General features: G+C 39.4%; 1 pseudogene; it reads right to left on the reverse strand.

Moving 5' to 3' along the window:
* Positions 1 to 956: 956 nt before the first annotated feature.
* Positions 957 to 2860, reverse strand: LOC144256079 (phosphatidylinositol 3,4,5-trisphosphate 3-phosphatase and dual-specificity protein phosphatase PTEN pseudogene; annotated as a pseudogene).
* Positions 2861 to 19456: the final 16596 nt, after the last annotated feature.

A 19456-nucleotide genomic window follows, 5' to 3' on the forward strand; every position in this document is an offset into this window, starting at 1 on the left:
TTTCCGACTTTTAGCACTGGCCTTGATTACACAGGAGATGGAGCAGTCATTATAATTGAGAAAACATATTTAATAAATCATTGTCAATTTTTATAATGTTTCAAGCCCATTCTTTGTTGATAGCCTCCACATTTATATGGTTAAGTCATTGTTGCTGTGTTTCTTATCTATGCCCACATTGTTTTTATATCCCTTCATTTGTGGATTCTTAAGATGTTTCGAAAGGTTCACTCCTGAACCCCAATACAAATTCATCCTTCTAGCTGCCTTTTCTAGCACCAATATGCTTTTTAAAAAAATGCACAAACAACAAGCAGTGACAGCGGCCAATTCCTCAAATGTCCAGATTAATAATGATAGCATGCTAAAGAAAGGTGCGTGTAAATAGCTGGAGATGGTATATGGTCCAGAGTCCAGCATAAAATATATTCCTTTCTGAGCATTCCCTCCATTCCCCCAACCCAAATACATGCATTAGAAGGTAGCAAAACCCTTTAGAAACTTCTCTTAGACAACTGTGAACTTATCTGTTGCCACAAGTGCAAAGGGGTAGGATGTGAACCTGTAATTCACAAAGCTCTTTAGACCACTTAGGTTGGTGACAGAACACAAAAGGAAAAATTCCTATGTATACACATCAGTCTGCCTCCACTTTTTATAAAACTGAAATAAAATTGGAAAGTGCCATGTTTATTTATCCTAATTGAATTTTAAATGTCCTTTTGACACAAAAGTACATACATGACACAGCTACACAACCTGTTTTTTCAACTGGACAACAAGTGTCAAAACCCTGTGGATGTATAGGGTAAAACAAGATTGGTCAGGAAAAGAGAATTGTTTCTATAAATGGTAATCTGATACAATGTCCTATTGCCATTTAAAAAAAAAAGGTCCATTTTCAGTTTATTCAAGTTTGTTTTCATAGTATTTTTATCCCTCTTGATAAAAAAAAATCAGACTTTTGTAATTTGTGTATGCTGATCTTCATCAAAAGGTTTATTCTCTGGATCAGAGTCAGTGGTATCAGAATATCTATAATGATCAGGTTCATTGTCACTAACATCCGGTGTTACAGAAGTTGAACTGCTAGCCTCTGGCTTTGATGGCTCCTCTACTGTTTTTGTAAAATACAGTTTCACCTTAAAATTTGGAGAAAAATATCGGTTGGCCTTGTCGTTATTTGCTTTGTCAAGATCATTTTTTGTTAAAGTAAGTACTAGATATTCCTTGTCATTATCTGCACGTTCTATACTGCAAATACTATCGATTTCTTGATCACATAGACTTCCATTTTCTACTCTTTCTGAGGTTTCCTCTGGTCCTGGTATGAAGAACATATTTACCCAAAAATGAAACATTTTATCCCTTTTTAGCATATTGTTCTGTTTGTGGAAGAACTCTACTTTGATGTCACCACACACAGGCAATGGCTGAGGGAACTCAAAGTACATGAATTTGTCTTCCCGTTGTGTGGGTCCTGAATTGGAGGAATATATCTTCACCTTTAGCTGGCAGACCACAAACTGAGGATTGCAAGTTCTGCCACTGAACATTGGAATAGTTTCAAACATCATCTTGTGAAACAACAGTGCCACTGGTCTATAATCCAGATAATTCTTTAACAGGTAGCTATAATAATACACATAGCATCTCTGACTGGGAATAGTTACTCCCTTTTTGTCTCTGGTCCTTACTTCCCCATAGAAATCTAGGGCCTCTTGTGCCTTTAAAAATTTGCCCCGATGTAATAAATATGCACAAATCATTACACCAGTCCGTCCCTTTCCAGCTTTACAGTGAATTGCTGCAACATGATTGTCATCTTCACTTAGCCATTGGTCAAGATCTTCACAAAATAAGTTCTAGTGTGGTGGGTTATGGTCTTCAAAAGGATACTGTGCAACTCTGCAGTTAAATTTGGCGGTGTCATAATGTCTTTCAGCACATCTTACTACATCATCAATATTGTTCCTGTATACGCCTTCAAGTCTTTCTGCAGGAAATCCCATAGCAATAATGTTTGGATAAATATAGGTCAAGTCTAAGTCGAACCCATCCTCTTGATATCTCCTTTTGTTTCTGCTAACGATCTCTTTGACGATGGCTGTCACGTCTGGGAGCCTGTGGCTGAAGAAAAAGGAGGAGAGAGATGGCAGAAGCTGCTGGTGGCGAGGCTTCTTCTGCAGGATGGAAATGGCTCTGGACTTGGCGGTCGCTGATGCCCCTCGCTCTGCTGCCGCTTGGCTCTGGACCGCAGCCGGGTCGTGGCTGCTGCGGCGGCTGCTGGATGGTTGCAGAGACTGGGCCTGCCTCTCCTCAGCAGCCAGGGGTCTGGCAGCGGCGGCAGCGGAATGGGGAGAAGACGAATAATCCTCGGAACGGCTGCCTCCTCCAGCGGCCTCTGGAGCCCGGGCCAGGGGGGGTGCGGCGGCGGCGGAGGGAAGGTTTAAAACCGGCCCGGGTCCCTGGATGTGCCGCCGTGTTGGAGGCAGTAGAAGGGGAGAGACCAACTCTCCGGCGTTCCCAGCCCTGGAAATGGTGACAGGCGACTCCGACCCCCTCCCCGGAGCTGCGGCCACAGCCGCTGCCGCTTCCCCCCCCCCCTCCCCGCCCCGCTCCAGCAGCGGGAGGTGCAGCCGCCGAGCCTCAGCCGGCTCCCGCCGGAGCCCAGGGCTTCCACCTTCCCTTTCAGGAGAAGCCAAGGAAGAGACTGCACGGTTAGAAAAGACCAAGAGGAGGCGAGGAACCGCCGCTGCAGCCGCCGCCGCAGGCCGGCCGGCTCCTGGAGGGCACTGCCCCCGCGGCTGCTCACAGGCGCTGAGAGGGGCTCTGAGCCGCGGCCGCCGCCGTCTCTCATCTCCCTCGCCTGAGCGGGGCCGAGCCTCACAGCGGCTCAACTCTCAAACTTCCATCATGGCTGCAGCTTCCCCTCTGCTGAATTTCATCAGTAAGAAACATGTATTTTTTGTTTGCTTGAATACTTTACGTGTTTGCTGCTTCCTCAGAGTATACTTTTTCAAATGCTTTATTGATTACCTAAGAACAATTAATGAAAGGGCTCTGGAAAAGAATTGAGAGCCCACATGTAGAAAGTGTATAGAGCCCATGAAAGAGTATTATTAATTTGTAAGTTAATCAGTATGGTAATCTCTATGTCAATGTGAAAATTTTGGAATACATTTTTCAAATATCTATAGAGTACTAGCTTGGAGATTTTTAAATTGATGTTTATGACATATTACTTCTGAAAAACCAAAAATATTTTGAAAATTATTGGACAGAGTTTATGTCAGAGTTATGTTTTATGTACTAATATCAGTAGAAAAATATCACTTTCTAATATCCTGATTTTTTTCTTCTTTACAGCACATTGCATGAGGGCCCTTCTTTGCACTTATCCTTCCTGAATCTTTGATGTGGTCTTTTGACCCTGAACCCTTTGAGCACCTGCTTAACTTTTACTTCATCAGCCCATTAAATTTTGCTGATAACTGATGTTCTTTGCCTCTCAGGATCTTAATCAACTCAACATCAGTTATCTTCATCTCCTTTCTCTTTCTCATAACACAATCTGTGTTTCTCAAAGCATGGCCCTTGGAACAGTAGTATAACCAAACTGGAATTGTGTTAGAAAGACACATTCTCAGGGTCTACCCTATTCAGGTTAAATATCAGATCTAACAAAGAGTGAATCAGCAGTCTGTGCTTAACCAGGCTCTGCAGGTCATTCAGACACACTGACCTTTTAGATCTACCAGGACTAAGTATGTACACACCATGGATCATGTACATCATCATCAGTTGGAAACTTTTTACTTCAAGATATCTCTTCTTCATTTTCTTGCCATCACTTATTTCCAGGCCCTTAAATTTGCTAAATTAATATTTGCTATGATCTAGAGGTTAGATTATCTACTGGCCTTGCCCTTACGCACTCTAGATCCCTTCCATGATGCCTATTAGCTGGCAAATGTCACTTAATTGGTTTTCTCCAACATAGACTTTTGGCAAAAATCTATGAGATTGAGAAATCCAAGCTATTTTCTTTCTCTAGGCACTTTTTGCTTGTTTGTACATGAATTTTCTTTTTAAATTCCTAATATTTCTAACATCCACTCCGTTTTTTCAAGATTGACATTTCTACTTAATTTTTCACATTGTGGGTTGATGGCCTTGTCTCTGGAAAAAGAACAAATTTACACAAACAAGTTCCCTCAATTTCCAACTGCTGGTCTTTAAACCACCTCCACAGAGATTTTGTCTAACACTAAAGTAAAGGTGAGTCTCACTCTGCAAGTTCTGATACCTCCTTATGACTACATTAACCTTCCTCCTCAGCAATAGCAGGGGAATGCAGGGTCTCTAGGAGGAGAAGTTCAAGGCCACATATTGACAGAGAGGGTAACAAGATGAGTGATGACAATGACATAGGTGAGAAATAGATCCATGGTGAGCCTGAGGAGAAGCTGTTTTTTGGTGGCTGCTTGTAGATAACTGGATTTGGAAGAAAGGTGAGAAGGGAAAAATGAAAGTAGGGCATTAAGAAAATAGTAATAGGGATGCAAGAGTGTGCCTGCCCCACAATTAAAAGAAATGTTTCTATGCAGCAGAGGATGAGAGTGGCAGACCACTGGTTATTCACTGCCACCCTCTGTATATGGTTAATTTTCTCTTTTGTAAAGCCAAGCATAGGATAGATCCACTCCACAGACTGCTCCTGGCACACATTTTTCCAACATTTCCAACAGAACTGAAAGGATATCTTCCCAGATCCAGTTCAATGCCATCAGGATTCTGATTGGTCCTGTCTGTTTTGTGTCCAGACCTAAGGCTATAAAAAGAGGGAGAAGACAGTCTTAAGATTGACAGTCCACAGGAAAAACACAGGGTGGTTGGAGAAGCTCTTATTAACTCTCCCACAAAAGGTATGTACATTGAACTCTCTGGTTAGGAAGAACTCATATATAGGGACACAGAAACAGTATCACCTAAATGTAGTGAGTCTTAGATGGAAACCAAGGCATCTGTCTAACACTGTATATGTGAGTATTTTATATATGTGTGTATACACTGTGTATTTTATATGTATGTGTATGTATACATGTATCAATGCATGCCTTGAGTGTGTATGCACATATGTGGGTTTATATAGACATACAAGTGTGCTTACCTATGTATGGGTAAATAGTTGTTGAAGTGTGTCATAGGCCACATACTCTGGAAGCAGAGGCTGAGATTGTCTGTGTATAACATGCTCATTGGTGATCTGCACTCATGAAAGGAAGAGAAAAGAAGTTGTGTTTGGCAATAGAAGAAGTGAATTTTCAATGTAGCTTGACAGTGCCTGTATAAGACAGTAGAGAGTTCTGAAACAAGTATCACTACTAAGTGTTATCTTACTCAGATGGAAATGTCTAGACCAAAGTGGCCAGGCCTTGATCTTCCTACCTCACTCAGCACTGGATGTGGCCTGCCCAGAAAGGCATGATGCTGGGGGAAATGCTCTCTGCAATTGAGGTAGAGACTGATGGTAAAGGCTGCCATTTTCACTCCTTTGTACTAGGCAGCATACCTCCTTGAAAGAGAAATCCAGAAGCTGCCTCTGCATGGCTACAATACCTGAGTAGAGGAAGAAGTTCTGTCAAATGCCTTCTCAGGCCACACTACCACGTGTCTGTGCCAGTCTGGAAGCAAGAAACCTAAGCGGAGGATGTCTGGGCTCAGATTAGTCTCCAGTGACTCCAGGAAAAGTAAATTCCTAGTTCTAGTATGAGTAGGTATAATAAATTCAAAATGACTACATTTTAAAAATATATCTGTCATCAAGAACTGCAGTATGTATCGCCTTTCCCCAAATGCATTGGCCTCTGAGTGATTTGGTCTCTGGGTTATATCAGAATTACTGTGCTAATTCTAGGTATGAATTCAAAAGTAATTATTCTCTAGAAGCATTGTGCTACTGACTATGTCCAACTGCACTGATGGAGAGATCACACAGAGGAACTCCAAGAGTATGGGGAGATGGAGAAGGACCCATGTGAGCCCAACCACCAGCCATCCTCACCAAGCTGCCAGGCACGTGAGTGATGCCTACACACCAGCTAAGTACCACCAAGTAAACCAGCTGATGCCCATTAGCCAAGCCCTGCTGAACACTGACAAAATGGGGTGACATGATAAAATTCAGTTGTTTAATTTCCCTACATTTTCAGGTCACTACAGATATGCAGGAACAGATGACTATAAATGTGGGCAGAAATAGAGCCAAAGATGGGCATGGAAAGTTCTGGATCAGTAAAGATGTAAGGGTCTCAGTGCAAGGACAGCCCAGTGAGGGTCAAGATGGGTATAAATTAATAAACAAGAAGTTGGTGGGTAGATTAGAGGGCACATGTGGCACATACCTGACTTCTGCTGAGAAGTCTAAATGTCCTCATCCTCATAAAGTTCTGAAAGCAATATAAGTCCACATTCTCCTACATTTAATCTCCATGTTGACAGACATATAAAATAATAAATTGACAGAAGCATCAAAAATGATGAGCTTTAGAGATGGATCACAGAACTGGTTACCATTACTTTTCCAAAGACCTTCGAGGAGAGAATAATTAACAAATGTCCCATGGAATGTGATTATAGTTGTAGTTATATTTTGAGTTTAACAATTTGTTTGTAGATGAGATGTATTTTCTCTGAGTCACTATATTAAATGTCAACTTTCACAGCATAGGGGGGATGATAGGTTTAGCAATACTATTTTTTTAACTTTTTAAAAAGTATTTATTTATTAGTTGTAGTTGGACACAATACATTTATTTTATTTATTTTTATGTAGTGCTGAGGACCACACTCAGGGCCTTGCATGTGCTAGGCAAGCGCTCTACTGCTGAGCCACAACCCCAGTCCTTGCAAATACTATTTTAATCTGAATCAGGTAATCAAAGAATGAATTTTTACATAAAAACAGCAAAGAAAGTGTAGAACTGATGTGCAAATAGACCTGTACTCTCTTATTTACTAATTATTTTTGTTATATATATTCAATTTATGGATATTTCTTACATATAATTATTGTAGTAATAGATTACTAACTGACTTTTACTTCTGGGAACTGGGAGTGTCAAACCTATTGGCAGCTTTTTTAAAGAAAAGAACTCTGGGTTCCAGGGTTCCAGTCCCTGTTCTGCTACTTTCCCTCTGTGCAGTTTCCAGGACACTGCTTTATTCTGGGCTTCATTGTCCTCATCTTTGAGGTGGGATGGATAGTATCTATTTTGCACTGGCCTTAGAGGATGAAAAGAATAATACTAGAATCATCTTTGACCTAGTAAGCCCTAGCGTAATTGTTAGTTGACCATAAGTCTAATCTGTCACACATGGCCTTTCCTTCTTCACTTTTCCTTGCAAATTCTGAGAAGTGATTGAGAATGAGGGACAAACCTGCCTCCTCTGAGGCAGGAGGTTGGATTTCTGCTACCACTTGGCCTCTGTTGCCTGTCACCATGCAAACACATTGGGTGGGGCTGTCTCCTCAGCAACATGAAGGGCCAGCACAAGGAGCTCTTCTGATGTCAACATAAAATTAATGTTGGATTACAGTTAATTTTTTTAAAAAAATCTGTGCATATTACATTTTCACTAACAAAAAGTAGAATTCTGGTTCTAATATCATATTCCTTTTTAGGAGGCTATGGTAGAAATGCCTGTGAAATTGATTCAAAGACTATTATTGACTGTGAATTATAAATGCTATAATCTTTATTTGAAATTGATTTAAATAATTTCTCATTATCAAAGAAATGTGCTTTAAACAGACAAGTGTAGAGATTTTTAAAACATTACTCCTAATTTTGTGATCTAGAGACAATCATTAATAACACTGAGATACATTTTCTCTCTTTTCCTGCACATATTGTGACAATGAGGACTGCTTTCAAGTTCATGTTCTGTCACTTAGTACTTGGTCTTTGGCAGATTATTTAGTTTCTCTAACCATCTGTCACTGCACCTGAAGAAAACTTATCCCAACTTCAGAAGGTTATAATGAGAACTAGTGAGATAATGCATAAAAACAGTACCATGTGCCATACATACTTTGATACAGAGCTGTTATTATTATTTTTATTTTCTGTATTATATTTTAAATGGAAAAATAGTAATTCAAGGAGGGGAAATGAAGGTCACCAGCAAGTTAGTGTGACTGGGTTTTTAGAACATGTGTAGTACAGAAAGTCAGATTTCTTATATAATAACAACAAAATAGACAATTTATTTAATGCCTTATTATGTGGCCCTACACACCTCAACTTAATCCTTACATACAATCAAACTCATATCAAATCCATTTGTAAATAGATTTAGAAGAGGGTAATATTTAGCAGGAATATGTGTCAACATTACAGTCAAAGTCAAGCATTCTAAAAAAGCACATGTTTTGCAATTAGTAAGAGAAGGACCAGATAGAAAAATACCAAGAAAATAAATCAATAGATAGCCTATCTTTTTAGATAGAATGATCTGGGAGGTCTCAAATTGGCCTTTTATGCCCTCCCAGTAAAGTTATAGGTCTCTCATCTGGTCCATTTCCTCTGAAATTCATAGGTAGCTAGAAATGGTTGGGCAGCAAACAGTGTTCTTGGAAAAATATATTTGTATTACTCTTGGAAACAGACTGTGTTGTAAGAAAGTCTTTGGCATGAAACAAGGCTGAGTATACACACTTGTCTTTCAGATGGCATGGGACTGAAAACACACATGGACAAGCCCAAACCTTGAAGTTTCCATTTTATTTTGAATTGAATTCCAGAAAGTTTTTTCATGAGACTTTATGGTGTTCATGCTTTTCCTTACTTATTCCTGCATAATATTTCATTGAGTGGATGTCATAATGTCTGTAGACAAAAAATCTTGAAAACAAGATTCTTCAGTCACTCCAGATGAAGTTAAAAGTCCCATGTACCCTGAGTTCATCTATTTAGTGAAGAAACAGGATGGACAAACGATAGAGCAAGATTGCTGTCAACTTTGGGGAAAACTGCTATGTTCAGATACTGTTTGAGGAAAGTGTAAATTGGTGCATTCCTTTTAGAAAACAATTTGGAAACATTTGCAAAGTACTATAAATGTTCATACTGTTTGGCACAGAATTCTCATTCCTGGTAATTTATCCTAAGGCAATAATTAAAAAGAAAAAAATATATAAATGCAGAGAGAATTCAAATGTAATGTTAACTATAAATGAAACCTAAGGAGCAAAGTGATTGTTCAACAAAAGACAAAATAAATAAACATCCCTGCAACATTTTGCTTTCTCAAATAATTATAAACATGAACTGCCTAAAAATAGAGAAAAATTAAAAAGCAGAGCACTAAATAATCTCTTTCTATACTTTTATTATCCCATCTAATGTGAGCAAACTGAAAGGGAACATTGAATCCATGGAAGTAACGTTGTTAAAATAGAAATACAAACTGTGCAATTTTTCTTCTTGAATTTCTTTGTTGCTTGAGGAATGCAAAAGAATTTATAAGCACAATAAATAAATGGATAGATAAATGGACAAAGAAGTTTCTTTGTTATTGGAAAATCAAGTAAATTTTTCCCACTTCTAGTACCTCAAACCAACTAAACAAACACGTCACAAACTAAAGAATTTTGCCCTTGAGCTGGCCTCCCTAGGGAGGAAGAGATTGGGAATACATCAGGAGCAGGATCTTCAATTTATAATCAGATTTCACTTCAAACTTAGATTAAATCATGCTTTTTTTAAACTACAGCAAACAGGGATCTTGGTCCTTTTCTTTCCATACTGCTGATACCTCCCTCACCATCAGCATGGTCTTATAGCTGAGTAGTGTTTCTATTTATCAACCATGTTGGAGTACACTGGGTAGCTAGGACTTTGTCTGGTTTGATTTTACCCTCACTTATTGTTTATTGTTCTAATTTATTTATTTAAAAAGAAATAAAAGGTAAAATGGTCAGTCAAGATAGCAGTTAAAGAAAGGCCCTTCAGCGCCATGCTGATGGTTGGGAAAGCTGTTTCCCTATAACACTGGGATGAAAGGATGGTTCTATAATATTATTTGGTGGCTATTTAAAAAACACACTATTAGAAGGGTAAATACACTAAATGTAGAGAAAAGTTGTTTATTGGTTCCATATTATAGGACTCCCCTATAAGTTTTATTTTAAAGGAGCCATTTATGATTCCTCTATCAGTGCATTTATAACATGATACCATGTGCAAAATTTCTATGTCCACAATTTCTCAGTAAAAAACCTATTGTGTAAATGACTGTCTACTTGTAATCTTCTTATACTTACTAAGCAAGGTGAATAGCCTCAAGGTCATTCAGACTAGTTTTTTGGCTTCTATGTGAAGACAGCCCCAAAGTATTTAAGGAATATCTGGCTACTGGAGAGCTTGGAGCCAAATTTGCAGCTCATCACCAGCAAGTGTGTGTTTTAAGATGCCTACTTCACTCCTGGCTCCTTCAAACTCTTCTATTCTTAATTTTTCCTTTATTTCTTTTAAATGTATTTATTAACATAAAAGTTTTCATCTTTATGTATTCAAAAAACTCTCAAAAATCTGCCATACATTGCTTTTGGTACAATTGGGATATAAATAAATAGGGACTAAATAATTTGTGTGGGTATCAGGAAGCCCAAAAGAACAAGATTATGAAGTACCTATTGTCTTTACTTATTTTTTATGTTAGAAAAAAACTGAATAGCCATCTTAACAGCCAATAAATTCATGCATTGATAAATGAAAAGAGATAAAATGGGGAAATTATTTAGTCCAAATAGATGGTTTTATTTGAAGTAATCCTAAAGGTACTTATTTATAAATTAAATTCCAAACAGTGCATTAATTCACATAAATAGACATTCTGAAAACTCCATTTTGTTCTTTAAAGTGGTCCATTGAAGTTAATTTACAATTTTGTGTATATGAAAATACCTATAATAACATATACATTAATACACAGTGAAAGGGCAGTAACCAGAAAAACTTCTGTGATTCCCACAGGAGCAGCAGTGGTGCACTGCTTAGTGTAACATCCAATTACATCCTGTTCAATCTGTGCAGAAATGTTTGAATATCCTTAAAATGTCTGTGGTTACTCATTTTGGGGTCTTGATTGAACATTTTTTCTGTAACAAATTATAAACACTGAAATAATATTTTTCCATAACTACCAATTTATTTTGGAAGATTTCAACCTCAAATCATTTTATTATTTTCTTTGTGTGATCCAAATTTTGTCCAGAGTTTTTCTGTTCTATGGCAAATAATCCTAACATTTATAAAATGTTTATTTTCATCCTATAGCTATTGGTCATTTTGCAACTCAAAATATTTGTATGTAACACCATAGTGAGTTACAGTCTCTTCAATAACGACATATGCTTAAACTTTGACATGTTTCCCTAATGATAAGCTATTAGTGCAATGTACTGAAGTAGTAATGTTCAGTGCCAGACTCAAAACTTTATTATAAAGAATATTTAAGAAAAGAGCTTACTTTCATGGTAGAAACAAGTTGAAATGCTATTCTATAGTTGGCACAGAAAAGATTTTATGTAAAACTGAAAAACATTTTTAATTAAAAAAAAGGTCATCTTAAAAACCTATAACTTCCCAGGTACAGTCTCTACAACTGTAAGATCCCAGAAATGAGCCTCTTTCCAGGGTTTAAATCAGTACTTGGTTAAATGTTTCAATCAAATAAATTATTTTGAAAATTTTTATTTGCCCACTTACTTGAAATAAAGCATATCTCTAAGAGCTAGGATTACTTGAAGTAATATAACTTAATTAAAAATAGATGTAAATTTGTATTTTTCCAATAAGATATAAACTTAAAATTTGAGTTTTGTACTTGTTATTATTTTCCACAAAAATATGAGTCTACAACCATTTAAGAAGCTGTACTAGTCAGTCCTAGGTTGCAAAATGACAAAAATAAAAATAAAATAACACAGCAACAAAATACAGCCAAAGGTATTTGGTATTACTAGACTTATTTTCCAGCTGAGGTCTAATGGAATTTTGTAACTCCCTTCCTCTACTACACTTGATTTGCCTTAAGCTTGAATCCCTGTGGGTGAGAGTTCTTTATCCAGCACAGTGAGGGATTTAGTGGTTCTTTAGTCCACTATATTCTCTAAACCTATAGTCTTTCAAAGGCACCCTTTTCTGGTTATTAAGACAAAAGTCAGTTTTTCTTTAAATCAACACTTTGATTTACATTGAAAATATTAGCACAAATAAGTTGCAAAATAGAGCCTCTGAGAAACTGGAAGAATCAGGGTTTCTCTCTGATCTTATTGATGCTAAAATAATTTCAATTCCTCATCATTTTATGGATGAAATATAGATCTACTTTATCCTAAAATGCAAATATAAAGCAGCCAATTATAGCCTGTGGTTACCTGGAATGAAATCCTACTACTCTCGAGCTGTCATGGTGTGTGATTACCAAGGGAGGCAACATAGGTCTTAGTCTTTAAATCAGCCCAATCTAGGTACTGAACATGTGGTAAGGAGGCCCTCAAATGGTTCCAGCCCACAATCAGAGTCATCCCTAGGCATTTAGACTTCTGAAATGAGGCTTCAGACTTCATAAAGCAGAGAGAATCCATCCACAGTGTGTTCCACATGAATTCTTGATCTACAGAGTTCATGATTATAATAACATGGTTATAAGTTAATTTTTCATGCAACAACAATGACCAGAAATACAATCTATACCAATTTAGTGGATAAGTGGTTGGTTGGAGTCCCAAGTACTTGCAAAGCATCGAATTGGAGGATTTTCTGAAAGAACTATTTTAGTGGCCTATATTTGGCAGCCTCAAGATCGAGTTAACATAATAAAGTTGGAAAAAAATACACGTCATTTTGGAGGGTTCCATTATGTCAACCTCCATGAAACATTCTATCAGCTCTAACAATACCAGTCATTTAAAAAATCACTTGTTACTCTATGTTCCTTTCTATGATCTGAGGTTTTTGTTTCACATTATATATTAAGTCAACCTTGTTGTATCCCTTAAAAAAGACCATTCCAGAGAAGCATACATGTTTGATTCCCTATGTCTAAAACATGGGCTGCAGGCACTGTTTTGAGAAGCCCATCTTGGTCTTCAAAGTTTTCAACCGATCACTGAATCATATGCTAGCCCCTTAATGTTTGTCTACTCATCACATGTTTCCTTCCAGATTGCTTCAACTTAGTTAAGGCCTTCAGCCTGTTTCACTTGGATTACTAAAATGTCTTTCCAAATTCTTCCTTCACATCTAAGCCATTCTGTTCTTCACAAAATAAAGATTACATCATTACTTCCCATCGCCTTCCAGAGCCCAGTTCTCTTAATTCCCAGCTGTACAACTTTGGCAAAGTTTAGAACAGTGCAGAGCCCATAGTAAGTGCTAGAAATGTGTCACATAGTTACTCTTACTATTTAGAAGGATGTCCACATCCCTTTACAGAGAGCTCAGCACAGTCCCTAATCTTGGTTTTAACCCTCATCATTCTCCATACAATTCCCTTCCCAGTACCAGCAAAGCTCTGCTGTTCCCTTACTGAACTACCTATAGTTATATTGAGCCTTGCATTCTTTCTTTTTTCTTAAGTCTTTTTATGTGCATCTCTACTCTGTCTGAAGTATCATACCGTATGTAATTTGCCCAATTAAATTCTATCCATTCTTTGGAACTTAGCTTCACTGTCATCTTCTCTGCAAATACTTTCCAGGTCTCCAAACCTGGGCCAGGTCCTTTTTCTTACTAGATGGCCTTTAGTGCTTTTTTAGCTCATTCAGGCTGCTGCCTCCCCCTCCAAAAAACAAATAAATGAACAAATAAACAAACAAACCCACCATAAACTGGACAGCTTACAAGCAAAAGAAATTTATTACTCACTGTTCTGAAAGCTGGGAAGTCTAAGATCGAGTCACTAGAAGATTCAGTGTCTGGTAAGGATATGCTTTCTGATTCACAGAAAACACCTCATTGCTAGGGATGAAGGCCTCTCTGAGGTCTCTTGAACAAAGGTACGAATCCCATTCATGGGGTTCCCACTCTTATAACTTATTCATTTCCCAAAGGCTCCACTGCCTACTACCATTACCTTGAGGGTGAGAATTTTAATGAGTTGTGTAGGGAACACAAACATTCAGACCATAGAAAGTATGCTCTGTTCCTTTCTTCCTGAAAGTCCATTGCAGTTGCTTGTTTCTTTGGCTATGTCCCCCAGTCATCTGTAAGATTCTTGGAGTCAGAATTTCTTGATAGCAGTACTTGACACATGATGAAAATATAATAATAAACCAACAATGAATAAGTAAGTCAGTTATGGCATGACAAAGTTGTTATTTCAAAACTTAAACAAACGGCTGGGGATGTGGCTCAAGCAGTAGCACGCTCACCTTGCATGCGTGCAGCCTGGGTTCGATCCTCAGCACTACATACAAACAAAGATATTGTGTCTGCCAATAACTAAAAAATAAAAATATTAAAAAATGAAACAAAGCAAAGCAAAATATTATTGGTGGCAATTATACAAACATATGCTTTCTACTCAAAATATTCAAGCATGTTTTGAATAAATAAGCAAATGAGGAATTTGAAATATATATCTTATTCAAAATGGAAATCTGTAACCATTATGTATCACACATTCAAATAAATATACTAAAAGTACATTCAATTCTACCAGCAAGTTATTACACCAGATAGTAAAAATAAAATTGGTAAATTGACCATATTCTAGTAATTTCTAACTTCTTTGCTTTTGTTTTTTTAGTTAATTTATCTGTCTTTACTTTGAAATAAACCTGTACATTGAACTTGGCTTATAGGATTATAATCCAGGAACTACTAAATTGAAGCACACTGTGAAATACAAATACATTTTCTTCTAGCTTGGCAGATGCTCTTTAAAATTTGAACTTTGAGAACAGAAGTTCAATCCATTTGTTCTCTTGACAGATAGAGGCCAAATGATACAATGGAAAGATATTCAACGAAGTGTCAAGAGGAACTCATGTTCTAGAGTCCTTCTTGCCACTTAAAATACCCTTGTTGTAAGTGTATCATTCTGAATGTGGCATAACATGGTGGTAGAAAAACCTATGAACACAGAAGCATCCACGGAACCCTGGCATTGTCACTTCTACTTAAATGACCACTGAACCATTTGTTTCCATTTTGTCTCTTTCACTTGTTGAACATATATGAAATTCTTGGCATAAACTGACATCTTGTAAGGAGGCACAAAAATAAATAAATGGCTCTGATCTAGAGGAACTCAAGAGTTTAGTGTAAAAGCCATCCAAAGATTTGAAAACATTGTCATTTGCAGACTCTCTCAAGCTTCTGTGAATAAGAACCACCTGGGGATCTCCTGAAATTGCAGACTGTGATTCAATCACTGTGGAGTAAGTAATCCCTGTGGTTGTGCCCCAGTGCTTCTGAGATTTCTCACAAGTTTCCAGGTTATAAGTATGGGGATCAGTATTTGAGAAGCAATTGCAGTAAGACATAAACTGTACAGAAGAAAAGAACTCAATCCGAAAGGCTCCACTAAGGAAGTAGAATGAGTGGGAAATATGGTGAAGTAGAAATATAAGTAGAAATATGGTGAAGTGGTAACAATTATTAATTATGGATAGTGAGACTATGAGTGTTTAATGGATATTTTGTATTTTATACCTTATGATTTTCTCAAAGATGATACTAGCAGTCATATACAAAAGTAAATGACTGTGTGTTCATATGTATGTACGTGTTGTTGTACAGTTCCACTCTCATAAGCACTTTGCAGGGTTTACACTAACTCAGAACAAGCCTATGAGGTGGAAACCATTGTTCCCATCCTTCTTTGACCTATAAGGAAACTGAGGCACAGAAAGTTGGACCTGCCCAAGATCCCATGGTTATTTAGGAGCAGAACCAGAAACCCAACCTCAGCAGTCCCCATCCAGGGCCTCTGCATTTAACAAAGTCAGGGAACTGAGATAGCAAGTAGCATGGGGAGCAGAACACAGAGCTTTTAGGACAGGGAATAAACTTATTCAGGTTCCAAGAAGAGGGAATGGCCTGCCAGGAGGCACAGGCACAGTTATGAGGATGCCTGGGGCTAGAAGTCAAGGTCATAGGCAAGTATGATATTAGACAGAGGTCAGTTTATGGATTTGGGAGACAATGACCTTGCTTCTCCAGACAACAGAAGGCAAGGTCACTTGTAGGGAGGATGAGAAGCCTCTTCAGACTGTGCCCCAGTTGTGGGGCCGCATGAGAGGCCCCAAACCCTCAGCTAAGGCAATCCCAGGTGAGCACAACTGACTTTGATTTTTATTTACCACTTTAACCACTGGGCAGTTCAGTGGCAGTGAGTCCATCCAGGCTGCTCCACCACCATTGCCACCATTGCTACCATCCATCTCCAGAACCTCGTCATCTTTCCACACTGCAACTCCTAATCTCCCCTCTGCCCAGCCCCAGGCAACCCCCATACTATTTCCTGTTTCAGTGCATTTGGTGACTCCAGGTCCCTCGTGTAAGTGGGATTGTACAGTATCTGTCCTTTTGCATCTGGCTTATTTTATCCATGTTGTAGCAGGTACCAGAATTTTTCTTCTTAAAAGGCCGAGTGATATTCCATGGTATGCAAGGTCCACGTTTTTTGTATCTATTCATCTGAGCTTGGATGGCTTCCTTTTCCTGACAGTTGACCTGGGTTATTGCATTCTGTTTGGATGGAGTTTACATGATTTTTTTGTGAGCCCCTTTTCCCCATGAGATTGAGGGAGAACATATACAAGCATAGCAGGCATTGCTGCGTATAAAAGCAAGCAAACAAACAAACGCACTATTGTATTAAGTAACTGATGTATCTTATGGTTGGAAATTTGGGAAGTGTGGAAAGTGTCAAAGACAAGTAAAATGGCTTCTAATCCCTGAGATAGCAGGTGATCTATACATACCTGGAGGAAACGGTTACAAGAGGAAAGAGCAGGACAGCAACGAGAGCTTTCCCTAGAAAGAGCCCGGCTATGCTGCTTTATTTGCAGAGGGTCTGCTTGGAGGAAGGGGGACAGTCCCCTGTGAGGGCTAGAGACCCCAGACCAAGCGGCTCTGCTCACCAGGGTCAGGGAAGCTGCCAATCCCAGGTGGGTGGGTGCTGCACAAACCTTATGTGGCACTCAGGGGACAATTAGTTGGTGAGTACATGAAGCTGCGCTCCTGTGGGAACCTGGGAAGCTGTGCCACAGCACCTGGTGTGTGGACAGAGCAGCTCCTGAGGGATCTGAGCCTGGAGCTGTTGTGGGATGCAGCTCCCAAGAACCCCTGTCCCTACCATGTGGAGACCTCTTCTGGGAGAGCTCTCCAGAGCAGCCACCTCTGGGAACCATTTGGGGGACTGGAAGGAACCAGTCACCTCTAAGAGAGGTAGAATGAAGCAGGAAACCCCAGGGCAGCAGTGGGGTAGTGTGGCACCAGGTGAGTAAGGGTGGCTGGTGGTAAGGGGCAGCATTCTCTCAAGGAACAGGGGACAAACGTAAATATCACTTTCTAGTGAGTCTCTGGGTTGATACCTCCTGGGGAAACTGATGTGGGGAGGCCTTTTGCCCCAAAACACACCCTGGAAGAGCCTGTTGCAATAAATAAGTCCCAGAACTGACGCTCTCCTCAAACCCTTCCCACCCTCTCTTCTCCAGTTGGCACGAACTGTCTCTGTGTGATGCCACTGGGCCCTGGCGCTTTGATAAACCCAGTAGCAGCGTGCCCAGCCCAGCCACCGCAGGGCCGGAGCTTCCAGAAGCACAACCATCCTACTCGTTCCCTGCCCCTCTCATGGAGGTAGGCAGGGCAGGATAAGGATAAGCCAAAAGCCTAGCAGAGCCTCGTGAATTGGCCAGGACCCAGAGCCACATTTGCAAGCTCCAGGCCAGTTCTCTTTTTCTGGCAAGAGGGCAGAAGGGAGCAGTGTGACAGGTTTGGGGAAAGCAGAAGATTATGGGTGATGTCTGGACTCACTGTTGAGATGTTGGGACAAGGAGGGCTGAGAAGGAGAATGTGGCTTCGTGCCTCCATTAATGGTTATTCTAATTCCCTCATGCACAAGGTGGCTTACATTTTTAAAGCACTCTCTTAGCCTTGTTCTTGTTTTTTGTTTGTTTTTAGAAATTGTTTTTAAAATACACTTAACATAAAACTTACCATTACACCCATCACCACTATCTAGTTCTAGAACATTCTCACCATCCCCAAAGGAGAACCTTCTCCCACAGCTTGTGCAGAAAGCCAATGTTATGTCTTCACCCCATATGCAGAGTGTACCCAAGCAGAGGGCATCTTCTCTCCCATTAAAAACAGCTCTTTAAAAATAAAGCTAATTTGAATGGGCCAATTTTTTTGTGTGTGTACATGGACACAACATAATGCCTTTATTTTTATGTGGTGCTGAGGATCGAACCCGGGTCCTGCGCATGCTATGGGAGCACTCTACCACTGAGCCACAATCCCAGCCCATGAATGGGCCCACTTTTAAAGGTAATACTTAACATGTTACCTTAGTGAGAAGTTTTAAACCACATAGGACATACAATAATATATAGACTTAAAATACTGCATTCCCCAACTCTCACTGCCATGACAAGTCGAGAAGTTCACCGTTCTTGACGCTGCCTCGATTTAATTGCTGTGTTCTGCACACACCATCGTCCTCATGGCCCAAGAGTGGCTGCTTCTTTTTTTTTTTAATTTTATTTTTTTTATTGGTTGTTCACAACATTACAAAGCTCTTGACATATCATATTTCATACATTGGATTGAAGTGGGTTATGAACTCCCAATTTTACCCCAAATGCAGATTAATCCAGAAGGTGTGTATGTTTTAACGACAGCATTTTCAAGGTATACTTCACATAGCATAGAAGTCCCCCTTTAGAAATGCTCCCAGAATTGTGCAGTCATCACCACCGTGTATTTCCAGAACTTTTTTGTTACCACAAAAGGAACCCCCCCCAATGATGTTTAAGCAATCCCTCACCACCCTCCCTCCCCAGATCCACTTCCTAGTTGTCCTTCTGTCTCTGTGGAGTTTCCTGTCCTCATCCTACAGGGGCTTCTGTGTCTGGCCTCTTGGGGTCTGGGCTGTTTCCCAGCTTCCTCCACATGGTGGCCCCATGTTAGCACCTCATTTCTTGTTGTGGCTGAATCACATTCCATCGCATCCATCCAATGGCTTTTTTCATATGTTTATAAGCTGGTGGATGTTTGACCATTTCCACCTTTAGACTACTGTGACTGGTACCTGTGTTCTTCTGCTGACTAGCTTGTGCAATTATCCCCATTTTACAGATGAGGTGCTGAAGCCAGAGTGATGGGAAAGTTGGTACCCCCTGGTAGGTCAGCCTTGTCTAGGGAGAGCA

The sequence above is a fragment of the Urocitellus parryii genome, chromosome 7, assembly GCF_045843805.1.
Source record: "Urocitellus parryii isolate mUroPar1 chromosome 7, mUroPar1.hap1, whole genome shotgun sequence".
NCBI classification, from domain to species: Eukaryota; Metazoa; Chordata; class Mammalia; order Rodentia; family Sciuridae; genus Urocitellus; species Urocitellus parryii.